This window comes from Girardinichthys multiradiatus, chromosome 11 (genome assembly GCF_021462225.1).
Source record: "Girardinichthys multiradiatus isolate DD_20200921_A chromosome 11, DD_fGirMul_XY1, whole genome shotgun sequence".
Lineage (NCBI taxonomy): Eukaryota > Metazoa > Chordata > Actinopteri > Cyprinodontiformes > Goodeidae > Girardinichthys > Girardinichthys multiradiatus.
In genome coordinates this window covers 27694197-27713263 of record NC_061804.1, presented here as the reverse complement: position 1 = coordinate 27713263, position 19067 = coordinate 27694197, and the positions used below count along the sequence as shown (strand labels likewise).

General features: G+C 42.1%; 1 protein-coding gene across 3 annotated transcripts in view; it reads left to right on the top strand.

Moving 5' to 3' along the window:
* The window catches only part of specc1 (sperm antigen with calponin homology and coiled-coil domains 1), a 119442-nt gene that overhangs the window by 88895 nt on the left and 11480 nt on the right, over positions 1-19067 (top strand). The window lies entirely within an intron of this gene.

Below are 19067 nucleotides of genomic sequence, written 5' to 3'. Positions count from 1 at the left end.
GAGGCAGAGCTAATTTGCTGGTTTAGCTTTGAAAAAACAAAAAGAAAAGAAGGTGGCATATAAAGGGGGGAATACACCTGTCACTGTGGCACAGAGGGTGGCAGTGACATTGCATGTTATTGCAACCGGTTGCTTGGAGAAGTGTGTCACATATAAAACAGTTCGATATGGAGACTTTTTCCCGGCAAGTAGTTTATTGTGTGATACTGCGTACGCGGTCGTAAAAATTTTGCCTTTTGCAGACGTGTCCGGTGGATATCTGCGGAGTGAAGTATGCCTATGTTATGCCCTTTAGTGAGATGCTAACAGCATTCATGGGTCTTTAAAATAATGTCTTAATAAATCTTTTATTCAGACGTCTTTTAAAATGTATACATGATGTCATGTACAGTGGCTTGTAAAAGTATTGATACCTCTTGGAACTTTTCCACATATTGTCACATTACAACCACAAACAAATATTTTATTGGAATTTTATGTGAAAGACCAACAAAAAGTGGTATACAATTGTTTCTTTTTTTTTTCTTACAAATAAAAAGCAAAAAAGTGCGGTGCAGCCCCCTTTACTCTGAATGCAACCAACTGCCTTCAGAAGTTGCCTGATGATTGCTCATGACTAAATGGAGTCCACCTGTGTGGAATCTAATCTCAGTACAAATACAGCTGCTCTGTGACGGCCTCAGAGGTTGGTTAAGGGAATATTGGGGAGCAAATAGCGTCATGAAGTCCAAGGAGCACACCAGACAGATCAGGGATAAAGTTGTGGAGAAAAAGATTTCCCAAGCTTTGAACATCTCATGGTGCACTGTTCAATCCATCATCCAGAAATGGGAAGAGTATGGCACAACTGTAAACCTACTAAGACAAGGCCGTCCACCTAAACGTATTGGCCGAACAAGGAGAGCACTGATCAGAGATGCAGCCAAGAGGCCCATGGTGACTATGGACCAACTGCAGAGATCCGAAGGTCAGGTGGGGGAATCTGTCCACAGAACAACTATTAGTCTTGCACCATGCAACTGTGGTCTTTATGGAAGAGTGGCAAGAAGAAAGCCATTGTTAAAAGAAAACCATAAGAACTCCCGTTTGCAGTTTGCCAGAAGCCATGTTGGAAATACAGCAAACGTGTTGAAGAAGGTGCTTTGATCAAACAAGACCAAAATTGCACTTTGGCCAAAATGCAAAACTCTGTGTGTGGCGGACACTAACACTGCACATCACTCTGAACACAACATCCCCACTGTCAAATGGTGGTGGTAGCATTATGTTCTGGGGGTGCTTCTCTTCAGCAGGAACAGGGAAGGTGGTCGGAATTGATGGGAAGATGGATGTTGCCAAATTCAGGGCAATCTTGGAAGAAAACCTGTTGGAGTCTGCAAAAGACTTGAGACTGGGGAGGAGGTTCGCCTTCCTGCAGAACAACGACCCTAAACATAAAGCCAGGGCTACAATGGAATAGTTTAAAACAAAACATATTCATGTGTTTCGTTGTCCGATGAGCTAACCCCTCCCTCCTACTTCCCTATGTCTAAAGGGATTGCTCAAACCAGCTCTCCATCCAACGGGTCCGGACTTCCCCAAACCTGAAAGGTCTTACTAAGCAGGTTTAATGAAAGTTCTGGTTAAGCTGGTGTCGGGAAATGACTCGCCTAGCTTCTGACAGCCTTCATACAAAAGTCTCGCCCTTCTTCAACTGGTGGTCTGGACGACTGAGTAGCCTATCACAGTCATCCACACCCTCAACAGTCACTTTTGTTCACGGCTGCTCATTCCCTAATTTTACAACTGGCTCTTGATATATGGGCTAGGTTGATTTTAGTAGCTCGGCACGAGCCCCTAGGGCGCTGTTTTAACAAACTTGAATAAGGCAAACTATAAAAACCTCCTAAAATATCTTAGAACCAGGCAACAAGGCTTTTTACCACCAATGAAAAACCAAAAAATACGGTGACTCAAATAATTGAATGTCCACGATTTAACTAGAATTTTATATGCTTTCTTTAATTAGTAATACTTTTGCAGGGGTCAGTAACAGCTTAAATTTGGCAACACAAAATAATTTTAATAATAGAAATTAATCAATCAACTCAACCTGTCTTTCCCTGATGCTGAAACTAGTGAGTTTGGAGAGGCTTTGAAGATGGAGGCTCATCCATGCACCTGATGGAGAAGATTCTTCTGGTAACAACGAGTGGTTTCTTGAAGGGAATACGACTCAATCTTCAGTTTTCTTCCTTTAAGTGGCAGGCACTGATGTTCCAGGCTTTGATGGTTAAACAGGATCTTTGTTGTTATATGTCTCCGAAGACAGTAGTTTCCAGAGGCTGAAGAGTTGAAGGAAACCCGAAGACATAAATGAGGTTGATTCAGGACTTCCAGAAGCCTGAAACTTAGACCAATCAGCTGTTCACCGATCAAGTTCACTTCTGTTGTCTGGATAAAAAGGCTTTAGATGAAATCAGATTCTTAATCTTGAGGCACAGTCCTTTCTGGGCCCACAGGTTGATCCTCTTTTTAATGCAGTCGATCAGTGGGGCTGTGTCTCTGTTCCTTTTCCATCTAAGCTTCGTTTCCCCAGTCGAAGTCAGCAGCTCCCCACCCCACTGTAAATAGTGTTGGCGAGGCACTGCTTCCCCCTCCTGAGGCGCCGGACAGTTTGCCAGAATCACTTCGGGGCCAACCGGTAGTCCTTCTCCATGGCCTCACCGAACTCCTCCCAGGTCCGAGTTTTTGCCTCTGCCACAGCCCGTGCCGCGGCACGCTTGGCCCCACGGTACCCATCAGCCACCTCAAGAGTCCCACAAGCCAACCACAGCCGATAGGACTCCTTCTTCAGCTTGACAGCGTCCCTTACTGCCGGTGTCCACCACCGGGTTCAGACCCTCACTATACACTTGGGCCTGCCAAGTCTGTCTGGCTTTCTCCTCCCCCAGCGGATCCAACTCACCACCAGGTGGTGATCAGTGGACAGCTCAGCCCCTCTCTTCACCCGAGTGTCCAAAACATGCGGCCAAAGGTCTGATGATACGACAACAAAGTCGATCATTGACCTCCTGCCTAGGTTGTCCTGGTGCCAAGTGCACTGATGGACACCCTTATGTTTGAACATGGTGTTCATTATGGACAATCCGTGACTAGCATAGAAGTCCAATAACAAAACACCGCTCGGATTCAGATCGCGGAGGCCATTCCTCCCGATCACGCCTCTCCAGGTGTCACTGTCGTTTCCCACGTGGGCGTTGAAGTCCCCCAGCAGAATAATGGAGTCCCCGGGAGGGGCACTATCCAGCACCCCCGACAGGGACGCCAAGAAGGCCGGGTACTCCGCACTACCACTCGGCCCATAGGCTGAAATGATAGTCAGAGACCTCTCCCCAACCCGAAGGCGCAGGGATGCGACCCTCTCATCCACTGGGGTAAACCCCAACACTAGACGGCTGAGCTGGGGGGCGAAACGCAAACCCACCCCAGCCCACCGCCTCTCCCCGTGGGCCACTCCAGAGTAGAAGAGAGTCCAGCCCCTCTCAAGGAGATGGGTTCCAGAGCCCACGCTGTGCGTGGAGGTGAGCCCGACTATTTCTAGTTGATATCTCTTTACCTCCTGCACACGCTCAGGCTCCTTCCCCCCCAGCGAGGTGACATTCCACGTCCCTAAAACCAGCCTAAGCATCCGGGGATCGGGCCGCCGAGGTCTCCACCTTCGTCCGCCGCCCAATCCTCTTTGCACCGGTCCCTCATGGTTCCCCCTGGGGGATGGTCTCGGGGATGGTCTCGCGTCTCTCGTTCGGGCTTGGCCTGGCCGGGACCCGCGAGGAGCAACCCAGCCACCAGGCCAATTATATTTCATGATAGTTTGCTGAGAATTTAATATGCATTCAATTATCTCATTATTATTTGTCACATTATATGTTTATCAAATATTTATTGAGGTAGATCCATATTTCATAATGTTTCGTTTATTCATTTAGTTTTGAGCACTTTGGCGTTCCATCGTTTTTATGTTTAGATTTTTGTTTCTGTTTCCTTAAGAAATTGACCTAAAAGTGATTTATAATTAATAAAATCCTGAATTATAACTAAATGATATGATTATGTAGAAATGGGTTTTGATAAATATACAAGATGTTTTCATTAAGTTTTTTTTTCTTGAATATGTAATCAGATAGCTTGATATTTCAGTATAATATTCAACGAATAAATAATTTTTTATACTTTAATATAGTTTAGCATAGCCAGTCAGCTACATGTGCAAAGACAAGTCCACAGTGACAGAGCATGTCATCACCATGGAGAAGACATCATGAACCCCTAAGGGACATAGTGTTTTGTTAAACAGCGTGTTTATCCACCAGCTGCCTCAGTACCCTAAAAACGCCGTGCTCCTACAAGCAGGTGAATGCCTGACGTGAGCTGAACTCTCAGGGGACGATGAGATGTGAGGCCAGACAGGCTCTGTCACCTCAATTGTCAGATTCTGGGAAGCACAGATCGATCAGCGAGGACCTTAAAAGCAGCCTCTGATTGACTCTGCCCTGTGGGAGAGACTCAAACGACCTCTCACAGGAAATTAGTATTCACAAGGGATTCTGTGCACATCAGCTTTGCACTGAACACATGAAACACAACACTGCTTTTATACAACTTCAGTTACACTAGTTTTCAAAGCAGATAATTTGATGTGACCTTGAAGGATTGTGTGAAAAAACATTGTCCAAAGCCATCATTCTGGTGATTTCTATGTTTTTGTGTGGAACTGTCCTCCTTTCTTTACTTTAGGCACAAAATTATTCATTCTCCACCTCAGGAGAATATTTAGTCACTTGTTTTTTTTGTAGTAAGTTTAAAAACAATCATGAGCCTAAATTATTTTCGGTATCAATCTCAGTGTTGGAAAAGTTTTCATCTAGAAGCTAGCAGATAAGTTTTGCAGTTTTTTGGTTTTTGCCATAAACTTTTCAACAGTTTGAGATCTGCACAGTTTGCTGTCCATATTATTTGAGGTGATTGATATTTCCCTACAGTGGCCAGTAATATTTAATGGCACCCCTCGTACAAATTTCTAACAAGCCTTGAAATAAATTCATCTTTTGTTTCAGTAGCAAAATGTCACACTAAAGAATTTAAAAGAGTTTAAATGTTGAAGCTACAAGTCCTTCTCAAAATATTAGCATATTGTGATAAAGTTCATTATTTTCCATAATGTAATGATTAAAATTTAACATTCATATATTTTAGATTCATTGCACACTAACTGATATATTTCAGGTCTTTTATTGTCTTAATACGGATGATTTTGGCATACAGCTCATGAAAACCCAAAATTCCTATCTCACAAAATTAGCATATTTCATCCGACCAATAAAAGAAAAGTGTTTTTCATACAAAAAACGTCAACCTTCAAATAATCATGTACAGTTATGCACTCAATACTTGGTCGGGAATCCTTTGGCAGAAATGACTGCTTCAATGCGGCGTGGCATGGAGGCAATCAGCCTGTGGCACTGCTGAGGTCTTATGGAGGCCCAGGATGCTTCGATAGCGGCCTTTAGCTCATCCAGAGTGTTGGGTCTTGAGTCTCTCAATGTTCTCTTCACAATATCCCACAGATTCTCTATGGGGTTCAGGTCAGGAGAGTTGGCAGGCCAATTGAGCACAGTGATACCATGGTCAGTAAACCATTTCCCAGTGGTTTTGGCACTGTGAGCAGGTGCCAGGTTGTGCTGAAAAATTAAATCTTCATCTCCATAAAGCTTTTCAGCAGATGGAAGCATGAAGTGCTCCAAAATCTCCTGATAGCTAGCTGCATTGACCCTGCCCTTGATAAAACACAGTGGACCAACACCAGCAGCTGACACGGCACCCCAGACCATCACTGACTGTGGGTACTTGACTCTGGACTTCTGGCATTTTGGCATTTCCTTCTCCCCAGTCTTCCTCCAGACTCTGGCACCTTGATTTCCGAATGACATGCAGAATTTGCTTTCATCTGAAAAAAGTACTTTGGACCACTGAGCAACAGTCCAGTGCTGCTTCTCTGTAGCCCAGGTCTGGGGAATGCGGCACCTGTAGCCCATTTCCTGCACACACCTGTGCACGGTGGCTCTGGATGTTTCTACTCCAGACTCAGTCCACTGTTTCCGCAGGTCCCCCAAGGTCTGGAATCGGCCCGTCTCCACAATCTTCCTCAAGGTCTGGTCACCTCTTCTCGTTGTGCAGCGTTTTCTGCCACACTTTTTCCTTCCCACAGACTTCCCACTGAGGTGCCTTGATACAGCACTCTGGGAACAGCCTATTCATTCAGAAATTTCTTTCTGTGTCTTACCCTCTTGCTTGAGGGTGTCAATAGTGGCCTTCTGGACAGCAGTCAGGTCGGCAGTCTTACCCATGATTGGGGTTTTGAGTGATGAACCAGGATGGGAGTTTTAAAGGCCTCAGGAATCTTTTGCAGGTGTTTAGAGTTAACTTGTTGATTCAGATGATTAGATTCATAGCTCGTTTAGAGATCCTTTTAATGATATGCTAATTTTGTGAGATAGGAATTTTGGGTTTTCATGAGCTGTATGCCAAAATCATCTGTATTAAGACAATAAAAGACCTGAAATATTTCAGTTAGTGTGCAATGAATCTAAAATATATGAATGTTAAATTTTCATCATGACATTATGGAAAATAATGAACTTTATCACAATATGCTAATATTTTGAGAAGGACCTGTAGAATCCACCTGTGTGTAATCAAGTCTCCGTATAAATGCACCTGCTCTGTGATAGTCTCAGGGTTCTGTTCAAAGCGCAGACAGCATCATGAAGACCAAGGAACACACCAGGTAGGTCCGAGATACTGTTGTGGAGAAGTTTAAAGCCGGATTTGGATACAAAAAGATTTCCCAAGCTTTAAACATCCCAAGGAGCACTGTTCAAGCAATCATTTTGAAATGGAAGGAGTATCAGACCACTACAAATCTACCAAGACCCGGCCGTCACTCTAAACTTTCATCTCGAACAAGGAGAAGACTGATCAGAGATGCAGCCAAGAGGCCCATGATCACTCTGGATGAACTGCAGAGATCTACAGCTGAGGTGGGAGAGAATGTCCACAGGACAACAATCAGTCGTACACTGCACAAATCTGGCCTATGGCGTCAAATTCATGCCAAAACCCGATAGGAGCAATAAAGAAGATCACGAGCAGCTCATTTTAATTCCAGGAGGGCGTGGATTACGTTCCATGCGCGCATTGGAATTCCCACGCGCGCACAATCCAATGACCACGAGCGCTACTCTATGCTGCGGGCACAAAAGTCAACACAGGCACGCCAGAGATGCTCCTTTCTGTGCTCTCAGTGTATCAACCTGCTCGCGCGTGGATTAGTCCTGCGTGCTCGTGTGAAACATTTGGCTGTTTAGAAAAATACATATATCTTTTTCCAGACCAAGTAATATTGTGAATTGTGAATAAATACATGCATAATCCGATGCAACTATGACACATGCATAATGTTCTATGATAAATTCATAAAGCCCTTACTCACCAAACTCCGATTTCCTGAAAAAAGTTTTCATCTCAGCTGCATTAGCTGGTCACGGTTAGCAACAGGGGTCACGGGGCGGGGATAGCGGAAAAGTGGCCAATCATAGGCAGGTAAATGTCTTTTTTTTTTAAAACAGCCAAATGTTTCACACGAGCGCGCAGGAGTAATCCACGCGCGAGCAGATTGACACACTGAGAGCACAGAAAGGAGCATCTCTGGCGTGCCTGTGTTGACTTTTGTTCCCGCAGCATAGAGTAGCGCTCGTGGTCATTGGATTGTGTGCGCGTGGGACTTCCATTGCACGCATGGAACGTAATTTACGCCCTCCTGGAATTATAATGAGCTGCTCGTGATCTTCTTTGTTGCTCCTATCGGGTTTTGGCGTGAATTTGACGCCATACTGGCCTTTATGGAAGAGTGGCAAGAAGAAAGCCATTTCTCAAAGATATCCATAAAACGTCTCGTTTAAAGTTTGCCACAAGCCACCTGGGAGACACACCAAACATGTGGAAGAAGGTGCTCTGGTCAGATGAAACCAAAATCGAACTGTTTGGCCACAATGCAAAACAATATGTTTGGCGTAAAAGCAACACAGCTCATCACCCTGAACACACCATCCCCACTGTCAAACATGGTAGTGGCAGCATCATGGTTTGGGCCTGCTTTTCGTCAGCAGGGACAGAGAAGATGGTCAAAATTGATGGGAAGATGGATGGGGCCAAATACAGGACCATTCTGGAAGACAACCTGTTGGAGTCTGCAAGAGACCAGAGACTGGGACGGAGATTTATCTTCCAACAAGACAATGATCTAAAACATAAAGCCAAATCTACAATGGAATGGTTCACAAATAAACGTATCCAGGTGTTGGAATGGCCAAGTCAAAGTCCAGACCTGAATCCAATGGAGAATCTGTGGAAAGAGCTGAAGACTGCTGTTCACGAACGCTCTCCATCCAACCTCACTGAGCTCCAGCTGTTTTGCAAGGAAGAATGGTCAAGAATTTCAGTCTCTCGATGTGTAAAACTGATAGAGACAAACCCCAAGAGACTTGCAGCTGTAATTGCAGCAAAGGGTGGCGCTACAAAGTATTAACACAAGGGGGCTGAATAATATAGCACGCCCCACTTTTCAGTTTTTCATTTGTTAAAAAAGTTTGACACATCCAATAAATTTCATTCCACTTCACGACTGTGTCCCACTTGTTGTTGATTCTTCACAAAAAATTAGAATTTTATGTCTTTATGTTTGAAGCCTGAAATGTGGCAAAAGGTAGACAAGTTCAAGGGGGCCGAATACTTTCGCAAGGCACTGTATATTCATAGCCATAATTTAGACCTATATTTCTCCTACATTTAGACCAAGGGAAACTGCGTGGTGTAAAAATTCTCTAAGCTTAATGTTAAAATTAAAAACATTTGAACTGTACAGGCTGTGCAATGTTTTCTTAATAACACATCAGATCTCCTGGATTAATGTATTGTTGGCACAATTCAGGGTTTACAGTTCTGTGACTAACCTGGTCAAAGCATTTTCACCATAATTGAGTAGACCCAAGTTAAAAACCTGCTTACTAAACATCTAAAACCACTTGTAAAGAAACATCAACAAAAGGTTTTAAACCAAATATCTACCAGAGTTAGATATTTAGTTTGTCCAGAGTCTTCAGCTGGTTTTTCAAGGGACTTTGGGAAAAAACAGAAACACTGCTTCATCCTCCACCATACCTAACAGTAGGCATGATCTGCTTTTTCCAGATAGTCAGTCTTTGTTTCATCCCGAACTGTGCTTGAATACATCGATCTGATCAGAGCACACAGCTCCAGTTAAAGTCCCAGTACAGTGTAGTAGACTTCATATTGGTGATGATAGGACACATTTTCTGCATCAACACCTGCCAAAGCACATTGTAATGTTGGTATGGCCCAGTCAAAGTCCAGACCTAAATAAAATTGAGAATCTGTAGAATAACTTTAAATTATGTGTTCACTCTTCATCTGATCTGACTGTGCTTGGCCTAGTTTGCAACAAAGAATGACTTGAAATTTCATTGAAATAGTTTAAGGGGTTTGAATGCTTTTCCAAGACACTGTATTAAAACCATACGCCATCCATACAGACACACAAACACAGATGAGCAAAGTAAAGCAGTAGACAAGGTGTTAACATGTAGTTATAAAGCCTTTTTGCTTTTTTGTCAACGTTTAGAAGCAAACATTTGCCTTGGGAAAACAGTCTAGCTTTGCGCTGTATATTTATCATGCTCTTTGATGTCTTAATTTAGGACAGCTCAGGACACTTTTTACATTTTTTTTCTCAATTAACCATAGCAGCCAAACAAAAATAAATGTACTGTTTGCTTAAGATGGGAACAATGAAAAAACCCTCTGAACATGCAGTTCAGCTGGGTCTGAAAGAGCAGAGCCTATCCGGCCTCATCTGGGAATCTCACACAGACACACACACGCTTATACAAAACCCATTGAAGGAGCAGAACAGACCCCCGGGGGTGTGGGATATGGAGGTCAGACATCGAGGACGGGAAAAGGATAGAGGTTCAAAGAGTAGACGTCTATTAGTAATTATTTTTTGTTTTGTCTCCTTAGAATACATCAATCAAACATTTTGTTTTGTCCACTGTATAGATGCTAAGTTTATTGTAATAAAGGGACCTAGAATCTAAATCATAAATAAAAATTATATTACCTTGAAACTGTCTTGGCTACAGAAAAAACAGACTTTTTAGACTTGGTAGTTGATGTGGTGATGCGATATGACTAAAAGCCAGAGTTAAACAGACTTTATATAACACAGGAAGGAAATGTTGAGGAACCTCAATTAGAAAACACTGACATTTTGTTGGAAGGTTTTTTTCTTTCTAACCAAATGAGACTGTGCAATATTTAGAAAGGTCAGTGAAGACAAGATGTCGCGGGTGAAAACGGTTCACAAAACTCCTTAAAGGTTTGGAGTTATTTGGCTGGCATAATACAGAAGTAAAGCATGTTTGCCCTTTCATTTTACTTTCTGCTGTAACTACCATCACAGTCCAATATTCCAAGAAAGCTCTGTGAAATAAGCAGGCTCGGTTTCATCACCTGGAGAAAAATATTTTTTTCCTCGTCCTACATTTCAGTCCATCTTTGAGGTCGTGGTGTCCTTCCTGCATTATTTTCCCACTTTTGCTCTTCATTTTTAAATGTCTTTTTTTCTCATTTTTGAATTCGGATGAAGCCTTGCACTAAACCAAAGTACACTTGTACCCTAAATGTTTTGTTTCTTTCTTGTCATTTTGTGAGCTTGATATGACAGTAACTCCTGCCACACTGCATAATGGAAAACATCTGACTGATGCAACAACTGATATGTTATTAGAGTCATATGCTAAAAGGAGGACAAGAGGAAGAAAGAAAGGAGACAGCGCTAGAAGCACTCATGACTGGGCAAAAGAAGACAAGAATGACAAAATTTTAATTTGTTATGTGACTGGATGAATTTTTTGCACCAAGCTTACTTCCCAGAAACCATTCTAACCTTGTCATCAGTTGTGTTTGTTTCCACTGTGCTGACTAAAGGCGGGCTGTAAATTTAGTCTGCTGACACTGAGAGGGGGCTCCCACTATAAGAGTGTTGTTTCAGCTTCAGGGATCCGGGAACACAGATCGTTGACCCCCACAACAGCAGAGTCCAGGATGCAATTAAAAGAAGTTGTGCAATCAGACCAGTACAGCATTCGTTTCAGATTACGCAAAGCAGTAATGATTTAAAGGCAAATTACTATCACTCCAAACTGTGTGAATGGATTTTTAATTTTAACTGTGCATTTGAGGGACAGTTAAGAAAGGAGTCCCAGTCATGTTTTAATCAACAAAACATTAGCCGAAGATTCTGTCTCAGAAATGACACGACACTGCTTAATGTATGTAAAGTTATTTCAAACTGCATGAAAAGGTCCAACTGTATCAGAGCTCTAGGCTCCAACCCTTAGTTCATTATGTCATGGCTCTTAGACACTTAAATGGAATTAAAATCTCCTTAAAGAGCGTTTAACATACACTCATCAGCACCATCTTGCTTTCTTCAAATGCACCATTAGATCCCTGGGCTGATAGAAAATGTATCTATCCAGAATGCATCATGCAAGTTGTTTTTCCTGTTTTTCTTCTTCCGGTAGAGCAAGAGTTCAGTATTGCAACAGTGACATGTTGACATTGGAGTGTCAAGTGTCATTAAAGCATGACAGCAGTCGTTTCCTTGTCATACGACCAGTGGCAACTACGTAAAGCAGCAGAGGCCATTCATTTACCTTCTGCTGCTGCAGTGTTAAACCTGTCTGTGTGCTGCTTAGCGCCTGGATCTGTTCCAGCCTACGTATGAATGCCATTTTTAAATTCTCTACAGCATTCAGAAATTACAGCCCAGGCTCTGTAAGATATGTGCTTATTATGTAATACCCTCAACAACTAGTTTTCTATAATAAAATATAATACTGAAATTTGAAAATGAGCAGATTGTGTATATCTTTGAAAAGCAGATGTTTTTTATTTAAAGCCACCAGAGCATTTAATAAAAGATAGAGCAAAGGAATAAAGACCGAAAAATTTCTTTTTTTAAGGATAACTCCTATATTCTGTTAAGGAACAAATTATCTACTGTTCCTTATACCAGTAGGCACCATATTCTATTTATTTGTCTGCATCATAGGGCAGTAGCATTATCTTGTGCTCTAAAAAGGTAAGTTATAAATTTAGGTTGTCCATTTATATGGAAAAAATGAGTTTATTGTTTGCCCACCATTTGGTTTTGTTTGGTTGTGTGCAGTGATTAGTGCTTTCCCTCTCTGGTCTCATTTTCTGTTGCAGCCTTAGAGAATGGAGTTTGCATGCCCTCCTTGTCGAGGCTCGTTTTCTTTTCTTTTTTTGAGTACTCCAGCGGCCTCCCAGTGTCCAAAAACATGCATGCTAGATCAAATAATGGGCTTAAATTGAAAGTAAGCAATGAGGCTCTACATTTAATTGTGTAATGTGTTTCGTGTTGGCCCAGTGATAAACTTGGGCCACACAATGTCCCCTGGCGAGTTGACACCAAAGTACAGATGGTTAAAAATTAAACATAGTGACTGAGCTTGTTTTACAGCAACAAGACATAATCACCTTGTACACCAAAGTATTCTCACAGTCATGTCATTAAAAGTATAATAATTTCTGTAATAGAGTGGCTGAAAACAACAGTATTGCAGTGACTTGGTCAGAGTCTAGACTTCCGCCTGATTGGAACCTGTGGCATATGCTTAAAATATTTTTACAAACCACAAATGGCCACAGTGATATAAAACAGAGCAGGACAGCTGTCTGATGTCAGAGAGGAATCACAGCTACTGTGGGAAAGTATCCTCTAAAGTTTGTTGAACCTCAAATTAAGAAGTAGCTGGGTGGCTTTCTTCCTTATTGTTGAATAGTGGTCCTCATCGTTATCCTTCGGAAGTGGCAATGGGGGTCATAGGATTTTGACTGATCAGTGTTTTTTGTGAACTTGGAGACAGCTTCCAACCCTTTACCTCATGGTATTCAAAATCCATTCCTCGAGGGCTGGTGTCCTGCAACATTTTTGATGTATCCCAAGTCCAACACACCTGATTTAAAGAACTGAATTCCTTTTCATGCACTTTAACTTTCACTTCTTCCTGCTAATGACCTAATTTTGTGATTGAGGTGTGTTGACAGAGAGACACATCTAAAAGCTGCAAGACGTCAACCCTTCAGGACCAGAGTTTGACACCTGTGCTCTGTACCTAGGAATTTTGTGGGCCTGCTGCAGAATTTGGGGATGTTCGGGACACTCTATGAGCTATCCAGTCTCTGTACAATAAAAGCAGGGTCGTCTCTTAAATTTTTCAGCGTAGTCCGTCTTTATCCCAATGAGGGTTGGACTCTGCCAGGGCTCCACCTTGTCTCCACTCCTGTTCGTAATGTCCATGGTTAGGATTTCAAGGTGTAGTCATCGGGAGGAGGATGCCTTTTTGCAGACGACAAAGTTTTGTTGCCATCTTAAAGCCATGACTTTCCGATTGTATCGAAGCAGTTCAGAGCAGTGTGTGAAGCACCCACGGCTATGGTTCTCAAATGGAGAAGGTTAACTTGTTCCCTCAGGATACGTTGTTGCTCCAAATGGAAGAGTTAAAAAATCTTAGTGTTTTCTTCTCGAGTAATGGTAGGCTGGAGCAAGTGATCACTGGACATATAGGGCCTCATTTGCAGTAATGTGGACTGCTACAGCATGTCCTGGTGAGGATCCTTACCTTTGGTCAAAAGATCTGGATCAAGGCTAAAAGAAGAAGCTGCCAGGTACAGTGGGGAGAACAAGTATTCGATACACTGGCGATTTTGCAGGTTTTCCCATTTGCAAACCATGAAGAAGTCTTTCATATTTATCATAGGTACTCTTCAACTGTGAGTGACGGAATCTAAAACAAAAATCCAGAAAATTACATTGTGTGATTTCTAATTAATTAATTAGCATTTTATTGCATGAAACATTTGATACATCAGAAAATATTTGGTACAGAAACCTTTGTTTGCAATTCCAGATATCAGACATTTCCTGTAGTTCTTGATGAGGTTTGCACACACTGCAGGAGGGATTTTGGACCACTCCTCCATATAGATCTTCAGATCCTTCAGGGTTTCAGGGCTGTCGTCGGGCAATACCTGCAAAGATTTTCGATTGGGTTCAGGTCTGAAGACTGGCTAGGCCACTCCAGAACCTGGAGATGCTTCTACGTGTTGTAGTGTGTTACTAATGGTCTTCTTTGAGACTGTGGTCCCAGCTCTATTCAGGTTATTGACTAGGTCCTGCCTTGTGGTTCTGTGCTGATCTCTCGCCTTCCTCATGATTAATTGTGCCCCACAAGGTGAGATCTTGCATGGAGCCCCAGACCAAGGGAGATGGACCGTCATCTTGAATTTCTTCCATTGTCTTATAATTGCACCAACAGTTGTTGCCTTCTCACCAAGCTCCTTGGCTATTTTCCTGTAGCCCATCCCAAGCCTTGTGCAGGTCTACTATTTTATCCCTGATGTCCTCACACAGCTCTCTGGTCTTGGCCATTGTGGAGAGGTTGGAGTTTGATTGACTATGTGGACAGGTGTCTTTTATACAGATAACGAGTTCAAACAGGTGCAGTTACTACAGGTAATGAGGGGAGAACTGGAGGGCTTCTTGAAGAAGAACTAACAGGCCTGTGAGAGACGGGATTCTTACTGGTTGTTAGGTGATCAAATACTTATGCAATAAATGCAAATTAATTGCTTTAAAATCACACAATGTGGTTTTCTGGATTTTTGTTTTAGATTCTGTCACTCACAGTTGAAGAGTACCTATAATAAAAATGAAAGACTTCTACATGCTTTGCAAGTGGGAAAACCTGCAAAATCTCCAGTGTATTAAATACTTGTTCTCCCCACTGTATAAGCTGCTCAAATAAATTTCCTCTCTACATCAATAGAGATTATCCAGAATAGAGCTGCTGGTCCAACATATGACTATGAAAGGACTCAGCTGACTTGGTTTGGCCATCTAATCAGTATGCCTCTTGGACGCCAACCTTCAGTGGTTTTCTGAGGATGTCCCACTGAGAGGAGAGTAGTGTGAGACAATGGATGAATGGATAGTACAGTGTAATTTAATTTCTAGGACTCTAAGTAATCGATTTACATTTTTAGGGAGAATCATAGACATTACAACAGTTGATTCCATTACTTATCAAAAGGAAAGGGTTACTTAAAGTACAGGTGATACAACACAGGATAACTTATTCATCAATTTTCTACTCTTGTCATCAGTTGTGCTCATCCCTAGGAGTCAAATGGCATCATAGACAGGCCAGGTCATCACAGTTACACTGCTCTAAAACTTTTTTTTCCTTTAATGATTTTTTAAAAGTTGGATTGAAAAGAAGTTTATGTTTTGTATGTTTTGAAATTATTCAGTAAAAAAAATTGTAAATCTTCAAAATGTGTTTTTACATTTCCCTGAACTGTAACTTTTTAAAAGAGAAAGTTGCAAAGAGCTGATCAGCTTTCTGTTTGGTGACATGCTGGACCAGAACAGGCTCAGTCCAACAAAATGTTCTGTCCTCTTCTCTCTTCAGCCTCTTTCTGTACAGACCCCTGTTCCTCTCTCATACTCTCTTTTTCTGAGGCCCCAAAAGCATCAGCTCTGCCTTTTGTGCTGGGCGAGACGCTTCCTGTCGCTTGATGCTGTGTTTGCTTTTCTGAGCCCGCTCCCAGAGAGATGCTGTTGTCCTCTGCTGTTTTAGCATTCACGTCTCTCCCTCTCTGCCCATATGGATTCCAACAGCCCCTACCTCCACTAACCCCTTCCTGAATTGAAACATACCTACTTGCCCCTTATTACGATTGGCTTGCTCCAAACCCTCTGATACCTGGAAACACTGTCTCACACAAACTGTCCTCAGCAGTCCCCCGATCGGCAGCTTATTTGTGTCTGTTTAGGTCTTGGAGTGGGACCAACCCCCTGTTCCTCCCCCAATGTGATGTTTGTTTGTGGTAGTTTACACATACATCACCCAGGCTCAGTGCTGCTAAGCCAGCTATGAGAGGGAGAGAGGCAGTGCTGTTGGAGGAATGTAAACCGACATCACTGCACAGGTCTGTCCCTCACTTACAATGGACAGTGACAGACAGGTGGAAGACCTGAGGACCTGCACTCTTACTGTGGATGTAGCTGGTAAAAATACTTAATGTTGAATGCATTTAAAAAACTTACAGTTTGTTATGGAAAAGAGGATATTCCATAAGACAGATTTTAAGAAAGCTGGTGATGCTGCACTGATGTCACCATGGTAGCACCCACATACTGATATTAATAACATTCATGATTGGGAGATTAGCACCAACTTACATTGCCCAGTAGAACATAATTGAGCTGCAAGGTTTTATTCTATGTAGTTGCGCTGGATTGCATCTATATTGTTGGAGATGCAATGGGGACTGCCTGAAATATTCTGTTAGTAAAGTCAGTTTATCCTTTCCTCCATGAACAAAAACACTTTCTTGTTCTTGTTCTGATTTTTACCTGTGAAAGGAGCTGTATAGCTACACTTTGATAAATTGTTCTTACAAGTACAGGTACATCTCAAAAAAGTTAAATATCTTGTAAAAGATCAATATTTTTTCCACTCGTTCAGAAAGCAAAATTCATATATAATGTAGATTTATTACACATAGAGTGAAATATTTTAAGCCTTTATGTCATGTGATTTTGATGATTATGGCTTACAGATAATCAAAACCCAAGATTCAGTGGCTTAGAAAAATAAAGTATTGTGAAAATGTAATATAAAATATTTTAAATGCATGGTGTCACACCCTAATAAGCTAATTAAATACCTGCAAACACCTGCAAGGGTTTCCTGAGCCTCTAAATGGTCTCTCAGTCTGGGTTATATGATACACAATCTTGGGGAAGACTGCTGACTGGACAGATGTCCACAAGACAGTCATTAACACCCTCCACAAGAAGGCTAAGCCACAAAAGGTCATTGCTAAAGAAACTGGTTGTTGACATAGTGCTGTATCCAAGCATGTTTATAGAAAGTTGAGTGGAATGAAAAAGTGTAGTAAAAGTGCACCGGCAACAGCGATAACTGCAGCCTTGAAAGGATTGTCAATCAAAATCTATTCAAGAATTTGGGGGAGATTCACAAGGAGTGGACTGAGTCTGGAAGAAGGTCCACTGTGAAGTTTCCACAGTCAGTGATGATTTGGGGTTGTGTGGCATGTCATCTCTGGGTGTTAGTCCACTGGGCTTTCTGAAGTCCACAGTCTGCGCAGTCATCTACCAAGATAGTTTAGAGCACTATATAGAGATGGTGATTTCATTTTCCAGCAGGACTTGGCACCTGCCCACACTGCCAAAGGTACCAAAAGCTGCTTCAGTGACCGTGGTTTTCCTGTTCTGGATGGGCCAGCAAACTCCCCTGACCTGAACCTCATAGAGAATCTATGGGCTGTTGTCACGAGGAAGATGAGACACCAGACCCTAAAAGGAAGATTACCTGAAGGCAGCTATCAAAGCAATCTGGACCTCCATTACACCTCAGCAGAACCACAGGCTGATCGCCTCCATGCCACGCTGCATTGATGCAGTAATTCATGTAAGAGGAGGCCCAACCAAGTAGTGAGTGCACAGAAATGAACATACTATACAGAAACCTGACATTTCAATTGTTTTCATTTTTTATCTTATCTAGTATTCTAATTTTCTAAGACACTGAATTGTGGGTTTCATTCCCTGTAAGCCATGATCATCAAAAGTAAAACCAATGAAGGCTTGAAATAGACCACTCTGTGTGAAGAATCTATATATGTGTTTAACTTTTTGAAATAAGTGACAAACAATATTGAACGTTTCTACGCTATCCAGTTTTTTTTTAGTGTACCTGCAATATTTTGCTAGTTTTCAAAAGTTAGCCAAAGTTAGATTTTACATCAGTAATTGTACATGCAGTAATGACAATATGAATAACATTATATCCATGTTTCACTTCGTTTCACTGTATTTACCTCCTCACCTTGAGAGTGTGTCTGGTTTAATGTTGCTGCTAACAGGCATTCAGACAAATGAAAACAGCCAGAAATACCCCATTTGTCTACAATTCTTTAGAGCTCAAGGGATATTCATTATTGCAGTGACTGAGTGATTTAAAATTTTTGACCTCAGGACTCAGAGTTGTGCTGTTTTTCTATCCTACCAAGCAGTTAATTGCATTCACCTGGTGTCACATATATGGATCAGTCACTGATTAGATTTACAGAATGAAAATCCACAGCGTTCCTGTCCTCAGGGCCAGGAGTGAAGACCACTTGCTTCGAGCAACAGTAAACAAACACAAGGCAGCGGGAGACGTCTTTAACATCTCTCTGGAGTTAATTCTCTGTGTACAGACGCAACAGGTGGATTCTGAGATATTTATTGTGCTGCTTTTTGCCAAAAACATATCTTTCAGTACAGCAAGTCCAACCTTTTTGTTTCATGCTTTTTGAGTTATGAAAACAAGGCTTAGTTTCTTGTGGAAACAACACTTGGCCTCCAGGGTGGGCTGGGCCACACATATCCAAAGCAAATCTGGAGGAATTCTGAGGAAAGAGATTTTTATCTGGATGTGCAATGCTTTTTGCTGTGACTATGCTCCTGCAGACTGACATTTCTGCACTCCTCAGTCGTAGTCTGTGCGTAGTTCTACATGCAAACACATTAAACTGTGATGTTATAATTGGTGATGAAGCTGTTTCTGGAATGTAAGGAGGAGAGCCTCCTCAACTCTGAGGCCGGTTCCCAAAGCTCATGAGAAGGATGAAGCAGGAAGACCCCGTAAATAACTTATCTATCCAACAGGGAGTATGCAACCTCTAAACAATGGCCCGCAGGATGTCTTTCCTTCAAACTCCTCAAGACTTTTCAGGCCCAGAATACAATGAATGCGCTGTGAAAGAGGTGACAATTCCCTGCAAAT